Raw genomic sequence first — 20,842 nt, 5'->3', positions numbered from 1 at the left:
GTAATATTGAGGTTGTATTCGCTGTAATGTGATATTACTGGAGAATATTGAGTAAAGGGGAGATCCACCGCGCACCCTACACGCAGCGGTCCTTGTGCTTCTCTCGAGCCCTAGCACTATGGAGCCCAGGGAATAAGGAGAGGAGCTTAGCGTCTGGTCTGACCAGGGCATTGCATATTCCATGGTCAGCGTCTCTCCGGATTCTGGGTTGACATGTTAGGACTCTGCCCTACGGTCACTGCTATCCTATGTGCAGGAGCACAACACTGAAAGGCAAGGTCCACCCATACAATGTCAACAGAAAACCGCGTCAGGGTTCAAACAGGACCTCTGATGGACTTCATGTGGCCTCCGGTCTGGCGCTGTTCATTGGAGATGGGAGAATGGATTTACAGGACTCCTGTCCACCAGGCAGGAGAATAATTGGTGACCACTATGCGAGAAGCCTACAAATCCCCTTACTGCACCACATTCCTGGATCTTCTTATGATTAGATGGTCAGGAGCAATGTGACGCACACACAATATCCTGCCAGCCGAGCTAATCCAAAGAACCACCAAAAATGATGGGAGGTAACAAGATTTGTAGAGTCCCTGTCCGGCGCTCACACATTACTCAACTGGCCGATGGACCGGAGTCCCATTAATCCATTCTCCCATCTCAAAAGTCTGGTTTACCATACCAATGTGTCGGCCTAAAAGACCCAGAGACACCACTGGTATGGAGAGGAAACAGTGTTCCAAGTGGTGATTCCATCAGCCTCGATATGCTGTATGGTCCCTCAGAGGCTCATGCTGGATTCTGTTTTTCAGGGATTTCGATGAAAACCCTCATACAAGTGTTCAACATGGAGCAAAAGATAAACCTGCTCTAATCTGTGCTCCGAGTATGCAACTTCAGTCTTATTTGAGATTTTGTCACCTGTACCTGCAGTCGCCAAGCACACGGGACTTGAGTATCTACCAAGGCTTCAGACGCAGGTGACCTGTCTATGAGGTCAGTATATACGATTATATATGGATACCACCTATGCAGATCTACCAAAACTCATAACCAATAAAAATGTCTGTTCTGCAGGCGCTCTGTGCGACTCCAGATTACCAAAAAGTCTGCACAATGTCAAGATTCTTTTCTATTCACAGCACAATTTGAATACTTATGGTCACATGTCGATGAGGAAAGAAAGTCCACCTAACTCACCACTAGGTACATGGATCCCATGGTGTCGCTGCAGAAATGAAGAGAACTAAAAACATCCAGTTCCCACAATCCAGTAAAATTCCATTTAGGCTTTATTGAATGATCCAGAGAAAATAGAACAGACACAGGTAGAAAAAAAATGGACACGTTTCTGGTCAATTATGATCCTTCTTGATAGCATTAAGCATGTACAAGCTTAAATAAGCACACTATCCACTATATCATTGTCTAAGAGTAACTTCCGTCTGTCCTTCTGTCTGTCACGGTTATTCATTCGCTGATTGGTCTCGGCAGCTGCCTGTCATGGCTGCCGTGAACAATCAGCAACGGGCACAGTCCTGAAAAAAATGGTCGCTCCTTACTCGCCGCAGTCAGTGCCTGTCGCCCGCATACTCCCCTCCGGTCACCGCTAACACAGAGTTAATGCCGGCGGTAACGGACTGCGTTATGCCGCGGGTAACGCACTCAGTTACCGCCGCTATTAACCCTGTGTGTCCCCAACTTTTTACTATTGATGCTGCGTATGCAGCATCAATAGTAAAACGATCTAATGTTAAAAATAATAATAATAAAATAAAAAAAACCTTATTCTCACCTTCCGCCATCGCGTCCTCTCCTCGGCACTGCAAGCGGCAGGTTCCGCTTCCAAAGATGTTATGGGAGAAGGACCTTCCATGACGGCACAGTCATGTGACTGCGACGTCATGGAAAGTCCTGCGCTCATACCAATCCTGGGACCGGACACCGCACACAAGCGCCGGAACTACAACGGGCTCTTCAGATGGTGAGTATGTTTCTTTTTTATTTTTTAACCTGTTACATACGTGACTAGGCAATATACAGGTCCTTCTCAAAAAATTAGCATATAGTGTTACATTTCATTATTTACCATAATGTAATGATTACAATTAAACTTTCATATATTATAGATTCATTATCCACCAACTGAAATTTGTCAGGTCTTTTATTGTTTTAATACTGATGATTTTGGCATACAACTCCTGATAACCCAAAAAACCTGTCTCAATAAATTAGCATATTTCACCCATCCAATCAAATAAAAGTGTTTTTTAATAACAAACAAAAAAACCATCAAATAATAATGTTCAGTTATGCACTCAATACTTGGTCGGGAATCCTTTGGCAGAAATGACTGCTTCAATGCGGCGTGGCATGGAGGCAATCAGCCTGTGACACTGCTGAGATGTTATGGAGGCCCAGGATGCCTCAATAGCGGCCTTAAGCTCATCCAGAGTGTTGGGTCTTGCGTCTCTCAACTTTCTCTTCACAATATCCCACAGATTCTCTATGGGGTTCAGGTCAGGAGAGTTGGCAGGCCAATTGAGCACAGTAATACCATGGTCAGTAAACCATTTACCAGTGGTTTTGGCACTGTGAGCAGGTGCCAGGTCGTGCTGAAAAATGAAATCATCTCCATAAAGCATTTCAGCCGATGGAAGCATGAAGTGCTCCAAAATCTCCTGATAGCTAGCTGCATTGACCCTGCCCTTGATGAAACACAGTGGACCAACACCAGCAGCTGACATGGCACCCCACACCATCACTGACTGTGGGTACTTGACACTGGACTTCAGGCATTTTGGCATTTCCTTCTCCCCAGTCTTCCTCCAGACTCTGGCACCTTGATTTCCGAATGACATGCAAAATTTGCTTTCATCAGAAAAAAGTACTTGGGACCACTTAGCAACAGTCCAGTGATGCTTCTCTGTAGCCCAGGTCAGGCGCCTCTGCCGCTGTTTATGGTTCAAAAGTGGCTTTACCTGGGGAATGCGGCACCTGTAGCCCATTTCCTGCACACGCCTGTGCACGGTGGCTCTGGATGTTTCCACACCAGACTCAGTCCACTGCTTCCTCAGGTTCCCCAAGGTCTGGAATCGGTCCTTCTCCACAATCTTCCTCAGGGTCCGGTCTCCTCTTCTCGTTGTACAGCGTTTTCTGCCACATTGTTTCCTTCCAACAGACTTACCATTGAGGTGCCTTGATACAGCACTCTGGGAACAGCCTATTTGTTGAGAAATTTCTTTCTGGGTCTTACCCTCTTGCTTGAGGGTGTCAATGATGGCCTTCTTGACATCTGTCAGGTCGCTAGTCTTACCCATGATGGGGGTTTTGAGTAATGAACCAGGCAGGGAGTTTATAAAAGCCTCAGGTATCTTTTGCATGTGTTTAGAGTTAATTAGTTGATTCAGAAGATTAGGGTAATAGGTCATTTAGAGAACCTTTTCTTGATATGCTAATTTATTGAGACAGGTTTTTTGGGTTATCAGGAGTTGTATGCCAAAATCATCAGTATTAAAACAATAAAAGACCTGACAAATTTCAGTTGGTGGATAATGAATCTATAATATATGAAAGTTTAATTGTAATCATTACATTATGGTAAATAATGAAATTTAACACTATATGCTAATTTTTTGAGAAGGACCTGTACTACCTGGCTGGGCAATATACTACGTGTCTGTGCTGTATACTACGTGACTGTGCAATATACTACGTGGCTGGGCAATATACTACGTGTCTGTGCAATATACTACATGACTGTGCAATATACTACATGACTGTGCAATATTCTACGTGGCTGGGCAATATTCTACGTGGCTGGGCAATATTCTACGTGGCTGGGCAATATTCTACGTGGCTGGGCAATATAGTACGTGGCTGGGCAATATAGTACGAGGACATGCATATTCTAGAATACCTGATGCGTTAGAATCTGGCCACCATCTAGTATAGATATACTTCCCATTGTTTATTCAGTGGAGAGCAGCCATATAAGTAAAATCAAGTGGCGATCTGATTAAATAGGTAATGAATATAGAAATGAGCAGTAAGAAAATGTGGGGACATATAATAGATGAAAAAAAATATATAAAAATAACTGGTAGTGAGTCATCGGAAACCATGCAACTAACCAGGCAAAATAAGACCTTGAGACTGTAAGGTTTAAGTGTGTTAGGAGACAATATCCAAAAGGCTTCTCTATTGAGAAGTTTGCGCTTGTGATCACCTCAGCTCAAAAGGTCAATTAATTCTTTCATTGCCTTGCATGGAGACCGAAGAGGTATTTGCAAGGCCGCCCATCAGGGCATTACTGCCCTTACTGGCGTAAGGGGCATAGCAAGCAGAGGGGGCCCAGAGCGGCAGTTTTTCTGCTTACCGGGTCCCAGCTGTTATGATCCGGTGACCTTGGAGCTGCATGAGAACTTTCACTGGAGAAGGTGGTCACTGTACTGACCGCAATCCTGAACTTAACACCGCAACTAGAAGTAGCCGTGGAGTGTACCTAACACACCTAGACACCTCGTCACAGCCGGAGGACTAATTACCGTAAAGATGGAAATCGGAATACTATCTTGCCTCAGAGAAAATCCCCAAAGGATAGACAGCCCCCCACAAATATTGGTGGTGAGTCGGAGAGGAAAAAACATACACAGGCAGAAAAAACAGGATTTAGCACAGGAGGCCAATCTAGCTAGATAGGATAGGATAGGACAGAGTTCTGTGCGGTCAGTATTAAAACCCTTCAAAAAATCCACAGCAGAATATACAAAAATCTTCCTACATCTAACTAAAGATGTAGGAGCGTATATCTGCAACTCCAGTGAATCCCACAAACAGAGCAGGAATAAAACAGAAACAAGCACACAGCAGTGTGCCACAGATACAAACACAAAACACTTATCTTTGCTGAATTTGGCAGCAAGCAGGAGAAGCCAGAAAGTGATCCAATACTTCACAAGGAACATTGACAACTGGCAAGGGCTAAAGGATCCTGCACACCTAAATATTCCAGTCAGAACTGTAATTATCCGATATACCTGGCCAGGACTGCGAGTCAGAGACAACTGCATTCCCACCAACAACCACTGGAGGGAACCCAAGAGCAGAATTCACAACAGCCAAACACAGGCCGGCAGCTGATGTCAGCGATCAGGTGATCACTGACACTGTCTACAGAGCTCCTGTGTAGAAAGTCACTGGTGATCCCTGTATTACCTGTACACTGACACTCCAGACACTATACGCTGTGTACTATGTACAAAACTCTTGTATATACTTCACCGGCGATCACTGTATTACCTACACACTGACACTATACACTGCATACTATGTACAGAGCTCCCATGTATAATGATACTTATGGTAATATTGGTTTTGTGTGTGTGGGGGGTTTATTAATGATCGGTATTATAGTACTCGGTCACTATGTGGTGGTAATATGTGGTCTGGTCATGGTGTTGTGGCACCCCAGGAGTTCAAGTACCACAGTGGTATTGACTTCCTCCCAGGGAGGGTGATGCCATGCCTGGAGACAGGAGGAATCTCTTTGGCAGGTAACCTTTCATGCAACACAATCTGACTCCAGGCCAGAAGAGGGAGCTCTACACCCGACTTCAGGGGAGCTGCTCTCTCTGGTCGGGAGGATGAGTCAGTTGCTAGGCAGACAAGCAGACAGTTGACAGTTGGTAGCAGACCGTGAAGGAGGACAGTGGTACTTAGGAGCTAGAGAAAGACTGCTACTGGGCCTCTCTAAGCTGAGCACAGAAACCGGGTACCGAGAGCCCGAGGCTGAGGGGGACTGCAAGCCCCACGGCAGAACCGGAGGGCAGGAAACTAAAAGGAACTTGCCCACATAATACCTGAGGTTCAGCAGCAATCAGAGTCACCGTGAACAGAGACCCAAAAGAGACGGCTCAAGTTGCCTACCGTGCAGATACTGTCCCTGGACAGTGAAGAAAGAGGGCCTTGTTAGAGAGCTACAGGCAGCAAGGGACCACAGACCAGCCCTGGACTGAGGCTGAATACCATCTCAGTAAACCAGGTAAAGACTGCAACCCTGTGTCCTCCAATTATCTGCGGCATTCACCATACCTGCCAAATACACCAGGAGCCCTGGGGACACCGCTTCACCTGTGGGAAGCGACACCATCTTTGCTGCAGCACCATCGCCCCAAGAGGACCCCTTTAAGCAGCGTCGGTCACCTCCGACCAAGAACCACAGGTGACGTCAGAAACTTTCCTTATTTCCACAACCCCTTTAAAGACCGTCCCTTTTACTTGGGTGCCCAGGGCCACAAACCGGGTCGCTGCCACCGTGACCACTCCTTTAATTGCAACCGGACCCGGTACCGAGTAACCCACGGCCCAGACCGGCGACTCGTTTTGGCGTCACGAACAGGATGGACTGACCCTTTGAAGTGGGTCTAGTGCTAAGCGACTGTACTTAAAAGAGAGACTTTAATAAGTTGTATGCCAGAGACTTTAATGTGTTTCTAAAACATTGCCATCAAAACTGCATCGCACTATAATTGCCGCCATCACTGCGTCACACTGCGCGCACTTTGTTTTAAAAATAACCGCCAACAGCTACCAGAAGGAGCGCCGTGAGGAGTGCAGGAAAAGAGGGGTGTGCCATTGTGGTTGGAGCCTGAAGTGAGAGTCGCAAGTGAGGACGCCGTGCAGCAACACCGCAAGTGAAGACGCTGCATAGCCCTGGACGGAGGGCCGGGAGAAAAGCCCGACCGCTGACAAGAGGAACCGCTGCAGACCGCGCACCGGAGGAACCGCTACAGTCTCCAGAAGAGAAATTAAGGTTAGTAAGGGGACATGTCTGACCCAGGAGAAAAATGGGCGGCGGTCGCAGCCGCAGGCCCCATGATGCCCCCAGACCCCGCGGTGGACGCAGCAGCAGGTCCCATAATGCCACCAGGCCCCGTAGTGCCCGCAGCATCTGCCAGCCTGCCGGATCCCATCACAGTAACTGCTTCCATAATGCCGCTATCCATGCCCCATATACCAGGAGCTTCCACAATATTCTGGGGAGTCCTATACACTCAGTGACTTTAAGGAAAGGCTCTGCAGCCTATTTGAAGTATATCCTCTGACAGAGCATCAAAAAGTCAGCATTCTAATTGGCCAACTAATTGGCGCAGCCCTAAGAGAGGTAAAATCCTGGCCAGATATAGAAAAAGGGACTGTGCAGCAAATCTTTGCCAAGCTTAAAATCGCCTTTGGACACCCGCTGCAGAAATCAAAATGAAGTTTTTTGGGTGCAAGCAGGGAACACAGGATAGCATACGGGACTATGCCCTTAATCTACAGTCATGGCCAGAAGTTTTGAGAATGACACCAAAATTATATTTTCACATGATCTGCTGCCCTCTGGTTTTTATTAGTATTTGTCTGATGTTTATATCACATACAGAAATATAATTGCTATCTGTCATGATATGTACTTTTGCCCTGTCCTGTATTTGAATAATATGCCATTTGATGTATGTAACTGTTCTCTGGTTTCTATTAGCTGTAATTTATGTATTTTCTTGTGCTGGGAGTTCACCTGTAACAATATGTCTCCTTCCCCCAATACTTGCAGCCCTAAGCTCTAATGTAATTAAGCTTTGTCAACACCACTAGTGGAGGAATAGCCATTCTTCCTCACAGCAGGTGGCTAGTCAAATGTACATACTACATAGACTACTTGGAGCCCACCAGTCTAGAATCTTCTGGTGGACCCAACCATTGAATAGAAGGTGTGACCCCTACCCCCTTTCATGGGCGGATCCCAGGAGCTCAGACAATCCATTCTTATTTTGAGATCAGATGTGAGTTGATCCTTGAAGGAGAAGGAGTGGGGATTCTTAGCTGAGGCAAGACCCCATGTCCATCTGTGACTGCGGAAGCGAATGGGGCGAGACTTGAGCTGAGGACATATCTCGTCGCTTGTGGGATTGTTTTGGGATCCCTTGGACTCGTGTGGACTATTCCTTTGTTAGCTGGCACAAGGATTATCGGGAGGTGCCCCCGAACCTGTTCTGTTGGACTAATTGTGGACTCTGTAAATCTACCTGCATGTGTTGTTCCAGCGTTCTTGATAATAAATCTGTTGAATCATCCCTCGGCCTGTTGTCCCTTCTTGCTCTGCCGTACACCCCGTCACAAACTGGTTGGCAGCAGAGGGACCAGAGCAGAAGGAATGGAAGACAAAGGCCCATCAATATCGGGAACCAACACCGCAGAGTACAAGAACTGGACTTTGGGGAGCCTACAATCAAAGGCCCGTGAAGTAGGAGTCCGTTTTAAGGGACTCTCCAAGGAGCAGCTTATTGAGGCTTTGGAAGGAGTTCGCCTGCAAGATGACGCTGAGGAAGGATCCTCACAGCAAATGGAGGAAAGACTGCAGCCGGAGGTAAATACCCCAAAAAGTCAGTGGGTTATGTGGTACGAGGAGGAGTTGGCATTGCTTGGAGAAGAGGCCACCATAGACTATAAGAAAGAGGCCATTCACCGAGCTCAAGAGAGGGAGGCCATTCACAGAGCCGAGGAGAGGGAGGCCATTCACAGAGCCGAGGACAGAGCTCAGGAGATGGCATTGCTGGAGAGGCAGATCGCTTTGGAAGCAGCTAGAAGCTCCAGACAGACTAACCCCAGCACCCACCATGAGGGAACTCCCCAGAGTGTCCCGCAAAGACTTCAAGCCCTTTAATGAGGCTGCAGGCGACATTGAGGGCTTCTTCCAGGACTTTGAGCATCAGTGTCGATTAATGGAAGTCCCAGAAAGGGACCGAGTCCGACATCTGGTGGGGCTCTTAGAGGGTGGAGCTGCCGCAGCCTATAGAGCTGTGGACCCTCAGGGGAACTGTGAGTATGCGGAGATTAAATGGACTATTCTAGAACATTATGCTGTTACCCCAGACACTTACAGGACTCAGTTCCGTACTTTAGCCTGTGATGAGGAAGTGTCTTTCAAGATGTATGCCCACAGACTCAAACAAATATGTAATCGCTGGCTGGAGGCAGAGGAGGCCTTAACCTGGGAGACCTTCCTCCAGGTTATCCTAAAAGAGCAGTTTTACTTCAAGTGCCCTGCTGAGATCCGGGAATGGGTGCGTGAAAGGAGACCAGCCACTGTGGAGGAAGCTGCAGCTCTAGCTGATGAGGCTCTCACCATCAAGCCTCAGTGGAGGATTCTGTTGGAGGATGGAGAGAGGCCTACCAGCTCCACAACACCGGTGGCCCCCTGTTCTTCTGTCCCCATTGTTCCCCATTCCTCTAAGCCACCACCTCATGCTGATACCCATGTAAATGTGCCTCCAGTTGCTTCTACTGCGTTTTCTGGAATACGATGAGGAGAGGAAGTAGCAGAGCGCAGGTGTTATGGTTGTGGGCATCTGGAGCATCTGCAGGCCTCATGCCCAGCCAACCCATGGAGGAGTCGTCCCCAAAACCCTACAGCACCTTCAGGTGGGGGCCGGCCTCCAGGTTCCCTTACCCCTCGCCCAAGAGGACGCCTTGGATGGAGTGAGACCCAGCACAGATGCTATCGATGTGGACAGCCGGGGCATCTGCAAGCCTCCTGCCCAGCTGTTCAAATGAGGATTGAGCCTGTACCCAGTTGTATTATTAATTATGTACAGCCAAGTGCCATGGAGGACGACGTGTCACCACTACGGGAGGACTGGCCTTGTGCCTCACCCACCCATGTTGCAACACTAGGAGTTTATGGTGTGCGACCTGCAGCTATGACGACTTCTGCTCATCGAGGTAAGCACTTGCAGGAGGTCGTGCTGGATGGACAGAGACTTATTGGATTTTGTGACTCAGGGGCTTTCCTCACACTGGCTGATCCCCGAGTGGTTCGGCCTGAGGCAATCCATCGAGGACCTGGGATTGTCATTGAACTGGCTGGTGGACAATGGAGGACTATTCCCACAGCCACTGTGGATCTGAACTTTGGTTTTGGGGTCAGGCGATGTGTGGTTGGGGTGATGGGTGGTCTGCCTGCAGATGTTCTCCTGGGCAATGATGTGGGAGAGCTATGATGCCAATTCGTGGCTGCATGAAGCCACATGTAAGTTACGCTCTGCCTGTGTGTACTTAACCAGCGACCTGTAGAGGTCCCTAGTACGTACACAAATTGGGAGGGGAAGGGATTGTCATGATATGTACTTTTGCCCTGTCCTGTATTTGAATAATATGCCATTTGATGTATGTAACTGTTCTCTGGTTTCTATTAGCTGTAATTTATGTATTTTCTTGTGCTGGGAGTTCACCTGTAACAATATATGTCTCCTTCCCCCAATACTTGCAGCCCTAAGCTCTAATGTAATTAAGCTTTGTCAACACCACTAGTGGAGGAATAGCCATTCTTCCTCACAGCAGGTGGCTAGTCAAATGTACATACTACATAGACTACTTGGAGCCCACCAGTCTAGAATCTTCTGGTGGACCCAACCATTGAATAGAAGGTGTGACCCCTACCCCCTTCATGGGCGGATCCCAGGAGCTCAGACAATCCATTCTTATTTTGAGATCAGATGTGAGTTGATCCTTGAAGGAGAAGGAGTGGGGATTCTTAGCTGAGGCAAGACCCCATGTCCATCTGTGACTGCGGAAGCGAATGGGGCGAGACTTGAGCTGAGGACATATCTCGTCGCTTGTGGGATTGTTTTGGGATCCCTTGGACTCGTGTGGACTATTGCTTTGTTAGCTGGCACAAGGATTATCGGGAGGTGCCCCCGAACCTGTTCTGTTGGACTAATTGTGGACTCTGTAGATCTACCTGCATGTGTTGTTCCAGCGTTCTTGATAATAAATCTGTTGAATCATCCCTCGGCCTGTTGTCCCTTCTTGCTCTGCCGTACACCCCGTCACACTATCATATTATGAGTACCAATAGGTTATATTGACAGTTAGAATGAGTTAATGCAGCAAGTCAATATTTGCAGTGTTGACCCTTCAAGACCTCTGCAATTCTCCCTGGCATGCTCTCAATCAACTTCTGGACCAAATCCTGACTGATAGCAGTCCATTCTTGCATAATCAATGCTTGCATTTTGCCAGAATTTGTTGGTTTTTGTTTGTCCACCCATCTCTTGATGATTGACCACAAGTTCTCAATGGGATTAAGATCTGGGGAGTTTCCAGGCCATGGACCCAAAATCTCTATGTTTTGTTCCATGAGCCATTTAGTTATCACCTTTGCTTTCTGGCAAGGTGCTCCATCATGCTGGAAAAGGCATTGTTGGGCGCCAAACTGCTCTTGGACGGTTGGGAGAAGTTGCTCTTGGAGGACATTGTGGTACCATTCTTTATTCCTGGCTGTGTTTTTAGGCAAGACTGAGAGTGAGCCGATTCCCTTGGCTGAGAAGCAACCCCACACATGAATGGTTTCAGGATGCTTTACAGTTGGCATGAGACAAGACTGGTGGTAGCGCTCACCTCTTCTCCGAATAAGCTGTTTTCCAGATGTCACAAACAATCGAAAATGGGATTCATCAGAGAAAATGACTTTACCCCAGTCCTCAGCAGTCCACTCCCTGTACCTTTTGCAGAATATCAGTCGGTCCCTGATGTTTTTCTGGAGAGAAGTGGCTTCTTTGCTGCCCTCCTTGAAACCAGGCCTTGCTCAAAGAGTCTCCACCTCACAGTGCGTGCAGAAGCACTCACACCAGCCTGCTGCCATTCCTGAGCAAGCTCGGCACTGCTGGTAGTCCGATCCCGCAGCTGAAACAGTTTTAAGATACGGTCCTGGCGCTTGCTGGTCTTTCTTGGGCACCCTGGAGCCTTTTTGACAATAATGGAAGCTCTCTCGAAGTTCTTGATGATGCGATAGATTGTTGACTGAGGTGCAATCTTTGTAGCTGCGATACTCTTCCCTGTTAGGCCATTTTTGTGCAGTGCAATGATGGCTGCACGTGTTTCTTTAGAGATAACCATGGTTAACTGAAGAGAAACAATGATACCAAGCACCAGCCTCCTTTTAAAGTGTCCAGTGATGTCATTCTTACTTAATCATGACTGATTGATCGCCAGCCCTGTCCTCATCAACACCCACACCTGTGTTAATGGATCAATCACTAAAACGATGTTAGCTGCTCCTTTTAAGGCAGGACTGCAATGATGTTGAAATGTGTTTTGGGGGTTAAAGTTCATTTTCTGGGCAAATATTGACTTTGCAAGTACAGTAATTGCTGTTAAGCTGATCACTCTGACATTCAGGAGTATATGCAAATTGCCATTAGAAAAAATGAAGCAGTAGACTTTGGAAAAATTAATATTTGTCTCATTCTCAAAACTTTTGGCCATGACTGTACAGGAGGCACTGTGGGCAAATCAAACAAGCTGACCTTAACAGCGTACAGGATGGAGACAAGCTCTTAAAGGAGCAGTTCATTGAGGGACTCCTGTCCAGCACCCACAGGACCCAGCTACGCATCCTGGCCTTGCAAAACCCTGACCGGACTTTGCACAATTTAAAGACAGGGCCCTCCGAGCCTCAGCCTAGCTCCACAGTGCCCCCTAGGCGTTCAGCCCTCACGTACCACCAGGAGGTGGAGTCATATCCTCAGGTTCCCGTTGAGGCCGATGCACAGACCTTGGATGATGATCCTTCCACAGGACTACGCCTCCAGGTCCAGGAACTGACGAAAAACATAGCTGCACTAGCCAGGACCATTCAGTCCCTGCAGCAATCTCCGAAAGAAAAGATCAAGCTGGCTGCCAGCCCAGAGGACGTCCCCTGGTGAAGACCGAAGAGGATTCCACCGACCAGAGGAAGAGATAACAACCGCTATTATCAGGACGGACAACCCATCTGCCGCCGCTGCAACCAGGCAGGACACATTGCAAGGTACGGTCATTCAAACGAGCAACCCCTGGGGCAGAGGGCCAACCCCCAGGAATAAGACGACCAGGCCCACAAAGTTGGTGAGCCAAGTACGTCAGCATCCCAATGAACGCTTTATTGGACACCGGCTCTCAGGTTACAACTATGCCTTACATCCTATATAAAATGGTACTGGGCTGACACAGACATTACCCATGGCCCAAATAGTGATTTAACAATAGTTGCCAGTAATGGTCAGCCTTTGCCACAGGTGGGGTACAAAGAGGTCACCATTAAGGTGGGGCGGGTAGAACTGAAGGCCCAAGGAATGGTGATTGTGATATTGATCGACGTGAATGTAACCCTATGATGAGCATTGGTACTAATGTCATTGAAAATTGTCTTACTGAGGTTATTGTCTTGTTACAACAGGTTGCCGAAACTGCTGGTTTCAGTGAGCAACGTGTCCTGCAGAAAGAAATCAGAGCTCTGGTGCAGAGACAACAGGTAGAATTATCTGGTGGAGAGATTGGCCGTGTCACATTGAGTGACCCAATCCCCATTGCTATACCCCCCAGGAATGAAATGTAAAGACTACCAGGCACTGGTAGAACCTGTGTATTCATACAGTAGGCCCACAATCCTGACAGCCAGAGGGGTGGTTGATGTACGCAAGGGGAGGGCACCAGTACGCGTCCTTAACTGTGGAGAGAAAGAGAGGTACACCTAACCAGATATGCCACACTTGCTAAACTCTTTACTGTAAATAATAATGCAATACAGGCAACAGAACCCTTGGTCCCGTCCAACCAGGCGGAGGACAATGGCTCTGCAGGACAATTGGAAGATTGGTGTCAGAAATTACATTTGGGCACTGACTCTACCCCATCACACCAAGAACAAGGGGCTTACCGGCTGGTCCATGAGTATGAGCGGGCATTCAGCAAAACACCCACTAGATTTTGGGCAGGTAAAAGGGGTTCAACATCATATCCCCACGGGAAATCATCCGCCCATTAAAGAGAGATACCGGCCTGTACCTCCAGCTCACTACCAATGTGCCAAAAGTATGTTACAAGAGATGGAGGAGATAGTTGTAGCCCCTGGGCAGCTCCATTAGTCCTCATCAGGAAAGGATGGCACAGTGAGAATGTGTGTTGATTACAGGCAGATAAACCGCATTACACACAAAGATGCATACCCGTTGCCCAGAATAGAAGAGTCATTAGCTGCTTTAAAATCCGCTAATTACTTTTCCACCTTGGATCTCACCAGTGGGTACTGGCAGGTTCCCGTGGCAGAGGTGGATAAGGAAAAGACGGCCTTCACAACACCAATGGGTCTCTCTGAATTTAACTACATGCCGTTCGGACTGTGCAACGCACCAGGAACATTCCAGAGGATGATGGAGTGCTGTCTCGGGCACAAGAATTTCGAAACTGTCTTGCCGTACCTGGATGATGTCATCGTCTTCTCCAAGACTTATGAGGACAACCTGAAGCACCTGGTTGAGGTGTTTGAAGCTCTGTCCAACTTTGGCCTAAAGGTAAAACCATCTAAATCACCTGTTGAAGTCTAAGGTAGAGTACCTGGGCCATGTCGTAAGCTCTGAAGGAGTGGCACCAGACCCTGACAAGGTCACCGTGATCAGAGACTGGCCGAAGCCCAGTAACATCCATGAAGTCCGACAGTTCCTTGGGTTGGTAGGCTACTACAGAATATTTATTAAAGACTTCACCAAGATAGCCGCACCACTACAAGACCTGATAGTGGGCCAGTCTAAGAAAACCAGGGGAAAGAACACCCCATTTGACTGGAACGACAGACTGGAGGAATCCTTCGCTCGGTTGAAGTTGGTTTTCACGGGAGATGAGGTACTGGCCTACCCAGAATATGACCAACTGTTCATGCTGTACACGGACGCCAGCAATTTGGGACTGGGAGCAGTGTTGTCCCAGGTACAGAAGGGCAAAGAAAGGGTAATTTCGTACGCCAGCAGGAAGCTTCGCCCCACAGAAAGGAACCCTGAAAATTATAGTTCTTTTAAGCTGGAGTTCCTCCCCATCGTCTGGGCAGTGACAGAGGTTCAAGCACTGCTTGGCCTCAGCAAAATTCACAGTCTACACAGACAACAATCTGCTGACTCACCTGGAGATGGCAAATCTACGAGTGCTTTGGAGCAGCGATGGACAGCTCGGTTGTCTAATTACAACTTCACTATCAAGTGCCGTGCAGGACAGAAGAATGCCATTGCCGATGTGTTGTCCGGGATGCCCAACCTACCAGATGTGGAAAAGGATTCAGAGGTACTTGAAGAGGTCGAGTTACCAGCATTCCATCGCCCTGGAGCAACCCAGTACTCTCATTATGTGAGGAACAGGCGCAGTAACAAACAAGAAGCCACACTGAACCCATTGCCCCACCATGGATGGGCAGAGACCCAGGACAGTGACCCTGCGGTTTGTCTGGTGAAAGAGCTTCTGACGCAAGCAGATTCGCACCCTGGTCCAAATGATCCGCAAGAGACTCAACAACTGTGGAAGGAGAAAAGCAAATTATTTATTTATCTATGATGGTAAGCTGTGCCGGAGAAACATCGACCCACGCACTCATGAGTTAGTCTGGCAGATAGTGGTCACAAGACAAGATGCGCCAATGGTTCTGGAAGCGTACCACGATGGAGCAGGACACTTCAGATGGAAGAAGTTAGAGATCCTACTTCGTGGAAGGTTTTACTGGAATGTCATGAGAAAAGCCATTGAAAAGTGGTACTGAGAGTGTGGACCATGTAACCTGCGCAGAGAGGACCGTGACAACCAGAGGGCTCCCCTACAGCCCATAGTCACCAAACAGCCACTTGAACTAGTAACTTTAGACCACGTGAAGCTAACTCCAAGCCGTTCAGGCTATGTCTATGCTCTGACCATTGTGGACCATTACTCCAGATTCCTGGTAGTCTTACCTGTCAAGGACCAGACAGCGAGGACAGCAGCCAAAGCCTTCCAGCAACACTTTTGCCGACCACACGGATACCCAGAGAAGGTACTCACTGATCAAGGCCCAGCCTTGTACAATCACATCCCAGTGAATTCTACCAACTGTACTCCGGCATACCTGGTGAGAGAAAGATCAAGCAAATTACCTGTTGATCTAGACATCGGAGTCCTAACCCCAGAAACAACCTCACCAGATACAGATTGGGATACCGAGTGACAAGAGAAATACCACCAAGTACAAGAGTGTGTAGAAAGAAGCTAGTCTCAGGCAAGACAAAAACAAGAGAAAGAGAGAGAGAGAGAGAGAGAGAGATAGACAGACAGACACACACTAACCAACATGCCCCCGCAATTCCCTTGTCACCAAGTGTTAAAGCGAAAAAGGAGAATGCACAAACTCGATGATCAGTGGGAAGCAGAACAATATACTATCTTACTGTCCAACTTTGACAATACTAAAGGGTGTCTAATCAGCAAAGATGGAGGAGAAACATCGACTGCAGTATCTAGAGATCATCTCAAAGTATGCCCTGACAAATTGAGAGACAAAGAAAAAGATCCAAGTACTACTCAACCAATGGTAGAAGAAGAAAAAAAAAAGAGGATCCATACCGTTCTTGGAGATTTTCCCCAGTCTTGGACTCAAGTACATCAGGCCATAGTGATACCTGTCTTGACTTTTCCCCAGCTGGAAATACCAGAACAAAATGTGATTCAAGACTATCCTGAGACAGAAGAGACTTTACACCAGCGGGCTTAAGCAGCAAACGTTACCCCAGCAGTGGAACAAGAGAATCCACCCTCTGCTATCGGTGAATCTGTCAGACCCATGGTGAATCTAAGAAGTCACAGACGTTTGCCCACTTTACCAATACGATGCAGGCCAACAAGTGGCACAGACACTAGTGGGTTCACAACAGCAGACATGTTAGACCAGGAACTACGCAGATCTACCCGTAGTACCAGAGGTCAGATCCCAGCCCGTTACAGGGACTGCTGTCAATAATTGTTATCGGTTTTAAAAAGGTTTGCTTATACTTGTTGCAGGTTTAAAAAAATGGACAATAGAGTAATGGGCAGTGAATTGCCCAAAAACTTATTGTACATAGTTGGCACCCTCATGGTGCACCCTGGTTCTGCCCACATTGCCGGGTTGGGTGGACCTTGTTACTTCACAGACCTGAAGCTAAAACGGTCTGTCGTGGCGAACCCCGGGTCTGGATATGCCTTGTAGCCCACCCAAGACCTATGTTGAGGACTTATGATGGATCCCCCGCATCGGTACTGTTGCTAATGAACAAGGACACCCTGGTATAAGACCAGTTGTACTTTTGTAAATATGTTTGCAAAGTTTAAGCCAAAAATGCCTCCCGTAAGGAAAGATTAAGTTTAAACCTGTTTTGTATTTCAAAATGTTTTACACATTTGTAACCTGTTTATGATTTCTTTTCCCAGTCCGAGAGTACTGGATTTAACGGGGGAAGGGGGGGGGGGGAAATGTGGCACCCCAGGAGTTCAAGTACCACAGTGGTATTGACTTCCTCCCGGGGAGGGTGATGCCATGCCTGGAGACAGGAGGAATCTCTTTGGCAGGTAACCTTTCATGCAACACATTCTGACTCCAGGCCAGAAGGGGGAGCTCTACACCCAACTTCAGGGGAGCTGCTCTCTCTGGTCGGGAGGATGAGTCAGTTGCTAGGCAGACAAGCAGACAGTTGACAGTTGGTAGCAGACCGTGAAGGAGGACAGTGGTACTTAGGAGCTAGAGAAAGACTGCTACTGGGCCTCTATAAGCTGAGCACAGAAACCGGGTACCGAGAGCCCGAGGCTGAGGGGGACTGCAAGCCCCACGGCAGAACCGGAGGGCAGGAAACTAAAAGGAACTTGCCCACATAATACCTGAGGTACAGCAGCAATCAGAGTCACCGTGAACAGAGACCCAAAAGAGACGGCTCAAGTTGCCTACCGTGCAGATACTGTCCCTGGACAGGGAAGAAAGAGGGCCTTGTTAGAGAGCTACAGGCAGCAAGGGACACAGACCAGCCCTGGACTGAGGCTGAATACCATCTCAGTAAACCAGGTAAAGACTGCAACCCTGTGTCCTCCAATTATTTGCGGCATTCACCATCCCTGCCAAATACAGCAGGAGCCCTGGGTACACCGCTTCACCTGTGGGAAGCGACACCATCTTTGCTGTAGCACCATCGCCCCCAGATGACCCCTTTAAGCAGCCTCGGACACCTCTGACCAAGAACCACAGGTGGCGTCACAAACTTTCCTTATTTCCACAACCCCTTTAAAGACCGTCCCTTTTTACTTGGGTGCCCAGGGCCACGGACCAGGTCGCTGCCACCGTGACCACTCCTTTAATTGCGACCGGACCCAGTACAGAGTACCCCACGGCCCTGACGGGCGACTCAGTGTGATGGTATTTGTCCCTTGTATGTGGTCATGATATGGTAGTTATATCTGGTCTAGTCATAGTGTGGTGATACTTATCCCGTGTATATGGTATTATTCATTCACTATGTGGTGGTAATATGTGATCTGGTCATGGTGTGGCAGTATTTGTTCCTTGTATGTGGTATTATTCGGTAGCTACAGTACAGACCTAAAGTTTGGACACACCTCATTTAAAGATTTTTCTATATTTTCATGACTATGAAAATTGTACATTCACACTGAAGGCATCAAAACTATGAATTAATACATGTGGAATTATATACTTAAAGTGTGAAACAACTGAAATTATGTCTTATATTCTAGGTTCTTCAAAGTTGCCACCTTTTGCTTTGATGACTGCTTTGCACACTCTTGGCATTCTCTTGATGAGCTTCAAGAGGTAATCACCGGGAATGGTTTTCACTTCACAGGTGTGCCCTGTCAGGTTTAATAAGTGGAATTTCTAGCCTTATAAATGGGGTTGGGGCCATCAGTTGTATTGAGCAGAAGTCTGGTGGATACACAGCTGATAGTCCTGCTGAATAGACTTTTAGAATTTGTATTATGGCAAGAAAAAAAGCAGCTAAGTAAAGAAAAATGAGTGGCCATAATTACTTTAAGAAAAGGTCAGTCAGTCCGAAACATTGGGAAAACTTTGAAAGTGTCCAAGTGCAGTGGCAAAAACCATCAAGCTCTACAAAGAAACTGGTTCACATGAGGACCACTCCAGGAAAGGAAGATCAAGAGTCACCTCTGCTTCTGAGGAGAAGTTTATCCGAGTCACCAGCTTCAGAAATCGCAGGTTAGCAGCTCAGATTACAGACCAGGTCAATGCCCCACAGAGTTCTAGTAGCAGACACATCTCTACAACAACGGTTCAGAGGAGACTGTGCAGCAGGCCTTCATGGTAAAATAGCTGCTAGGAAACCACTGCTAAGGACAGGCAACAAGCAGAAGAGACTTGTTTGGGCTAAAGAACACAAGGAATGGACTTTAGACCTGTGGAAATCTGTGCTTTGGTCTGATGAATCCAAATTTGAGATCTTTGGTTCCAACCACCGCGTCTTTGTGCGACGTAGAAAAGGTGAACGGATGGACTCTACATGCCTGGTTCCCACCGTGAAGCATGGAGGAGGAGGTGTGATGGTGTGGGGGTGCTTTGCTGGTGACACTGTAGGCATACTGAACCAGCATGGCTACCACAGCATCTTGCAGCGGCATGCTTTTCCATCCAGTTTGCGTTTAGTTGGACCATCATTTATTTTTCAACAGTACAATGACCCCAAACACACCTCCAGGCTGTGTAAGGGCTATTTGACCAAGATGGAGAGTGATGGAGTGCTACGCCAGATGACCTGGCCTCCACAGTCACCAGACCTTAACCCAATCGAGATGGTTTGGGAGGAGCTGGACCGCAGAGTGAAGGCAAATGGGCCAACAAGTAATAAGCATCTCTGGGAACTCCTTCAAGATTGTTGGAAGACCATTCCCGGTGACTACATCTTGAAGCTCATCAAGAGAATGCCAAGAGTGTTCAAAGCAGTTATCAAAGCAAAAGGTGGCTACTTTGAAGAACCTAGAATATAAGACATAATAAAAAAAGCGCGAAACAACTGAAATTAAGTATATAATTCCACATGTGTTAATTCATAGTTTTGATGACTTCAGTGTGAATGTACAATTTTCATAGTCATGAAAATATAGAAAAATCTTTAAATGAGAAGTGGTGTCCAAACTTTTGGTCTGTACTGTATGTCATGGTATAATGTGGTCCAGCCATGGTTTGGTGGTATTTGTTCCTTGTATATGGTATTATTCTGTCACTACGTGATGTTAATATGTGGTCCGGCCATGGTGTGGTGGTATTTGTTCCCTGTATGTGGTATTATTCGGTTACTATGTGATGGTAATATGTAGTTTAGTCATGGTGTGGCGGTATTTGGCCCTTGTATGTGGTATTATTGTTCATTTAATAAAAATGCATTTGACTCATCCCCTTAAAGAAACAAATAAAAATATACCTAAAAAGAGTACAGTATATTTTAACAAATGTTTAATAAGTTACAGTACAATATGGTCCGGCCAAAGGAGTCTACCTTGCCATGGTGGGAACTGTTGATGAGTGATTGGTGAGGACATGGTGCGGAAGTGGAGTTTTTCTATGAGTGGGCGGTGGGTCTTTGGATGGTTCGAGGGTTGAAGGCGGAGCTGGGGTGGAGACTCGGCGGAGTCTCAAGGGGGGGGGGGGCGAAACTTTGCCAATATGGGGCCCCAAAATTCCTGGTGGCAGCCCTGGGTATGGCAATGATGTCCAGAAGTGCAATGAAAAGTGACCGCAGAGACATTTCTGCTTACTGCACTTGAATTCACAGAATAAAACAAAAGATGAAAGTAGAAGTGTACTAAATCATTTTTTCAGCGTAGAAAAAAAAACAATTTACAGTGGGTACAGAAAATATTCAGATCCCTTTAAATATGTCACCCTTTGTTTCAATGCAGCCATTTGGTAAATTCAAAAAAGATCATTTTTTTCCCCATTGATATACACTCTGCACCCCATCTTGACTGGAAAAAA

The sequence above is a fragment of the Ranitomeya imitator genome, chromosome 2, assembly GCF_032444005.1.
Source record: "Ranitomeya imitator isolate aRanImi1 chromosome 2, aRanImi1.pri, whole genome shotgun sequence".
Classification (NCBI taxonomy): Eukaryota; Metazoa; Chordata; class Amphibia; order Anura; family Dendrobatidae; genus Ranitomeya; species Ranitomeya imitator.
Note: the sequence above shows the minus strand (reverse complement) of the source record.